This window comes from Scyliorhinus canicula, chromosome 20, assembly GCF_902713615.1.
Source record: "Scyliorhinus canicula chromosome 20, sScyCan1.1, whole genome shotgun sequence".
Lineage (NCBI taxonomy): Eukaryota > Metazoa > Chordata > Chondrichthyes > Carcharhiniformes > Scyliorhinidae > Scyliorhinus > Scyliorhinus canicula.
The window spans coordinates 92,175,708-92,180,707 of NC_052165.1; the positions used below are offsets into that span (position 1 = coordinate 92,175,708).

Below are 5,000 nucleotides of genomic sequence, written 5' to 3' on the forward strand. Positions count from 1 at the left end.
CCAGTCAGTGTACAGATACCTCCCTGAGAGAGAGGAAAGGGGACTGAGAGACGCCAGTTTGTGTACAGATATCTCCCTGAGAGAGAGAGGGGACTGAGAGACACCAGTCAGCGTACAGATATCTCCCTGAGAGAGAGAGGGGACTGAGAGACACCAGTCAGTGTACAGATATCTCCCTGAGAGAGAGGGGACTGAGAGACACCAGTCAGTGTACAGATATCTCCCTGAGAGAGAGGGGACTGAGAGACACCAGTCAGTGTACAGATATCTCCCTGAGAGAGAGGGGACTGAGAGACACCAGTCAGTGTACAGATATCTCCCTGAGAGAGAGGGGACTGAGAGACACCAGTCAGTGTACAGATATCTCCCTGAGAGAGAGGGGACTGAGAGACACCAGTCAGTGTACAGATATCTCCCTGAGAGAGAGGGGGACTGAGAGACACCAGTCAGTGTACAGATATCTCCCTGAGAGAGAGAGGGGACTGAGAGACACCAGTCAGTGTACAGATATCTCCCTGAGAGAGAGGGGACTGAGAGACACCAGTCAGTGTACAGATATCTCCCTGAGAGAGAGAGGGGACTGAGAGACACCAGTCAGTGTACAGATATCTCCCTGAGAGAGAGGGGACTGAGAGACACCAGTCAGTGTACAGATATCTCCCTGAGAGAGAGAGGGGACTGAGAGACACCAGTCAGTGTACAGATATCTCCCTGAGAGAGAGGGGACTGAGAGACACCAGTCAGTGTACAGATATCTCCCTGAGAGAGAGAGGGGACTGAGAGACACCAGTCAGTGTACAGATATCTCCCTGAGAGAGAGGGGACTGAGAGACACCAGTCAGTGTACAGATATCTCCCTGAGAGAGAGGGGGACTGAGAGACACCAGTCAGTGTACAGATATCTCCCTGAGAGAGAGGGGGACTGAGAGACACCAGTCAGTGTACAGATATCTCCCTGAGAGAGAGGGGACTGAGAGACACCAGTCAGTGTACAGATATCTCCCTGAGAGAGAGAGGGGACTGAGAGACACCAGTCAGTGTACAGATATCTCCCTGAGAGAGAGAGGGACTGAGAGACACCAGTCAGTGTACAGATATCTCCCTGAGAGAGAGGGGGACTGAGAGACACCAGTCAGTGTACAGATATCTCCCTGAGAGAGAGGGGACTGAGAGACACCAGTCAGTGTACAGATATCTCCCTGAGAGAGAGGGGACTGAGAGACACCAGTCAGTGTACAGATATCTCCCTGAGAGAGAGGGGACTGAGAGACACCAGTCAGTGTACAGATATCTCCCTGAGAGAGAGGGGGACTGAGAGACACCAGTCAGTGTACAGATATCTCCCTGAGAGAGAGGGGACTGAGAGACACCAGTCAGTGTACAGATATCTCCCTGAGAGAGAGGGGACTGAGAGACACCAGTCAGTGTACAGATATCTCCCTGAGAGAGAGGGGACTGAGAGACACCAGTCAGTGTACAGATATCTCCCTGAGAGAGAGGGGACTGAGAGACACCAGTCAGTGTACAGATATCTCCCTGAGAGAGAGGGGACTGAGAGACACCAGTCAGTGTACAGATATCTCCCTGAGAGAGAGGGGACTGAGAGACACCAGTCAGTGTACAGATATCTCCCTGAGAGAGAGGGGACTGAGAGACACCAGTCAGTGTACAGATATCTCCCTGCGAGAGAGGGGACTGAGAGACACAGTCAGTGTACAGATATCTCCCTGAGAGAGAGGGGACTGAGAGACACCAGTCAGTGTACAGATATCTCCCTGAGAGAGAGAGGGGACTGAGAGACACCAGTCAGTGTACAGATATCTCCCTGAGAGAGAGGGGACTGAGAGACACCAGTCAGTGTACAGATATCTCCCTGAGAGAGAGGGGACTGAGAGACACCAGTCAGTGTACAGATATCTCCCTGAGAGAGAGGGGGACTGAGAGACACCAGTCAGTGTACAGATATCTCCCTGAGAGAGAGAGGGACTGAGAGACACCAGTCAGTGTACAGATATCTCCCTGAGAGAGGGGGGGACTGAGAGACACCAGTCAGTGTACAGATATCTCCTGAGAGAGAGTGGGACTGAGAGACACCAGTCAGTGTACAGATATCTCCCTGAGAGAGAGGGACTGAGAGACACCAGTCAGTGTACAGATATCTCCCTGAGAGAGAGGGGACTGAGAGACACCAGTCAGTGTACAGATATCTCCCTGAGAGATAGGGGACTGAGAGACACCAGTCAGTGTACAGATATCTCCCTGAGAGAGAGAGGGACTGAGAGACACCAGTCAGTGTACAGATATCTCCCTGAGAGAGAGAGGGGACTGAGAGACACCAGTCAGTGTACAGATATCTCCCTGAGAGAGAGGGACTGAGAGACACCAGTCAGTGTACAGATATCTCCCTGAGAGAGAGAGGGGACTGAGAGACACCAGTCAGTGTACAGATATCTCCCTGAGAGAGAGGGGACTGAGAGACACCAGTCAGTGTACAGATATCTCCCTGAGAGAGAGGGGACTGAGAGACACCAGTCAGTGTACAGATATCTCCCTGAGAGAGAGAGGGGAACTGAGAGAACAGTCAGTGTACAGATATCTCCCTGAGAGAGAGGGGACTGAGAGACACCAGTCAGTGTACAGATATCTCCCTGAGAGAGAGAGGGGACTGAGAGACACCAGTCAGTGTACAGATATCTCCCTGAGAGAGGGGACTGAGAGACACCTCAGTGTACAGATATCTCCCTGAGAGGAGGGACTGAGACACTCAGTGTACAGATATCTCCCTGAGAGGGGACTGAGAGACACTCAGTGTACATATCTCCCTGAGAGAGAGAGGACTGAGAGACACCAGTCAGTGTACAGATATCTCCCTGAGAGAGGGGACTGAGAGACACCTGTCAGTGTACAGATATCTCCCTGAGAGAGCGAGAGGACTGAGAGACACCAGTCAGTGTACAGATATCTCCCTGAGAGAGGGGACTGAGACACCAGTCAGTGTACAGATATCCCCCTGAGAGAGGGGACTGAGAGACACCAGTCAGTGTACAGATATCTCCCTGAGAGAGGGGACTGAGAGACACCAGTCAGTGTACAGATATCTCCCTGAGAGAGAGGGACCGAGACACAGTCAGTGTACAGATATCTCCCTGAGAGAGAGGGGACTGAGAGACACCAGTCAGTGTACAGATATCTCCCTGAGAGAGAGGGGACTGAGAGACACCAGTCAGTGTACAGATATCTCCCTGAGAGAGAGGGGGACTGAGAGACACCAGTCAGTGTACAGATATCTCCCTGAGAGAGAGGGGGACTGAGAGACACCAGTCAGTGTACAGATATCTCCCTGAGAGAGAGGGGACTGAGAGACACCAGTCAGTGTACAGATATCTCCCTGAGAGAGAGGGGACTGAGAGACACCAGTCAGTGTACAGATATCTCCCTGAGAGAGAGGGGACTGAGAGACACCAGTCAGTGTACAGATATCTCCCTGAGAGAGAGGGGACTGAGAGACACCAGTCAGTGTACAGATATCTCCCTGAGAGAGAGGGGACTGAGAGACACCAGTCAGTGTACAGATATCTCCCTGAGAGAGAGAGGGGACTGAGAGACACCAGTCAGTGTACAGATATCTCCCTGAGAGAGAGGGGACTGAGAGACACCAGTCAGTGTACAGATATCTCCCTGAGAGAGAGAGGGGACTGAGAGACACCAGTCAGTGTACAGATATCTCCCTGAGAGAGAGGGGGACTGAGAGACACCAGTCAGTGTACAGATATCTCCCTGAGAGAGAGAGGGGACTGAGAGACACCAGTCAGTGTACAGATATCTCCTGGGGATAGAGTGGAGGGCTCTGAGGGGACCTGGGGGAGACATTAATTGCCTCTGTGCTTCTGCTGCTCCCAGGCACCTACTTTGCCCTCCCAAGCTCCCTCACCCAGGCCCCCTCACATCCTTCAAATGTCCCAAGCGGAAATAAGTGTCACTGGGGCCTCACCCCTTTTTGGCAGTTTTGACAAAACCTCCTGACTTTCGTGCTCTATTTTCGAAAGCCCATCAAACCCTGAGATATCCGTAAGATTATCGTTCCAGCCACGGTTTGATCAGGCTATCACAGCCAACTCGGTTATTCATGTTATTAGTAATAAATCCCTGTTCCTTTGTAGCTGGAGCTGTGCAACATCCAGATGGCAGTTTCCAAAATGGCTGAAGCTCTCAAGCACCGCAAACAACAATCCTATTGACAGATGAGAATGTCTTGAATTAGCTGTGACATATTCTATCGGGGTATCACTCCATTTCATCCCAACTTTAAAAATGGCAAAACCTTCCAGTGAAAGTTCAGCATCAAAAGTCGACTGGAAAAGTTGACTTTTTCCTTTGAGTGATAGTTATTTTGCCGTCTTGATTTATAACGAGAACCACCCTGAGATCGACATGGACGGAGCATGTACGAGGGAATTACTCCAGACGCTGGAAGTCTGAAATATCCACGGCAGCTCCCCGGAAATCCCAGCGGGCCAGGCAGCATCTGTGGAGAGGGAGACAGAGAGTCAACATTTCTGGTCTATGATCTGTGTTTGGACTGGCGGGGGTGGGGGGCGCGGGGGAAGGGGGTGAGAGGACAGGCGTCACTGAGCGCGGTTTCTCCCCCCACAGAGGCGGACAGACGTGCTGAGTATTTCCCACACTTCCCGTCGCAATTGGGGCTAAATTGACGCTTTCCTCCCGCCTGCCGTGAAGCAGTCGGACATCCTGCCAGCGTCTCGTTCCCCTTCAGCGGGAAACCCCAACCAGCCGTCAACTCAAATCTGGTTTGCAGCAACCTTAAATATCAAGTTCAACACAATAATGGTCAGGTTTGATGACAAGGAACCACTCGTTGACCAAAAAATGTAATCAACGTTGAAGCAATAAATTGATAATTTAAAAAAATACAGATTAATACAGCGGATCACGAAAAAGTGTCAACCAGCGGAGCGAAAAGATTAAAACCTTTTTTTATC

At 51.2% G+C, this 5,000-nt stretch overlaps 2 protein-coding genes across 3 annotated transcripts in view; one reads left to right on the plus strand and one right to left on the minus strand.

Annotated features, from left to right (window-relative positions):
• Nucleotides 1-5,000, minus strand: part of LOC119954936 (sulfotransferase 1C2-like) — a 196,341-nt gene that overhangs the window by 68,454 nt on the left and 122,887 nt on the right. The window lies entirely within an intron of this gene.
• Nucleotides 1-5,000, plus strand: part of LOC119954932 (sulfotransferase 1C2-like) — a 156,741-nt gene that overhangs the window by 37,707 nt on the left and 114,034 nt on the right. The gene's annotated exons all lie outside the window — the stretch shown is intronic.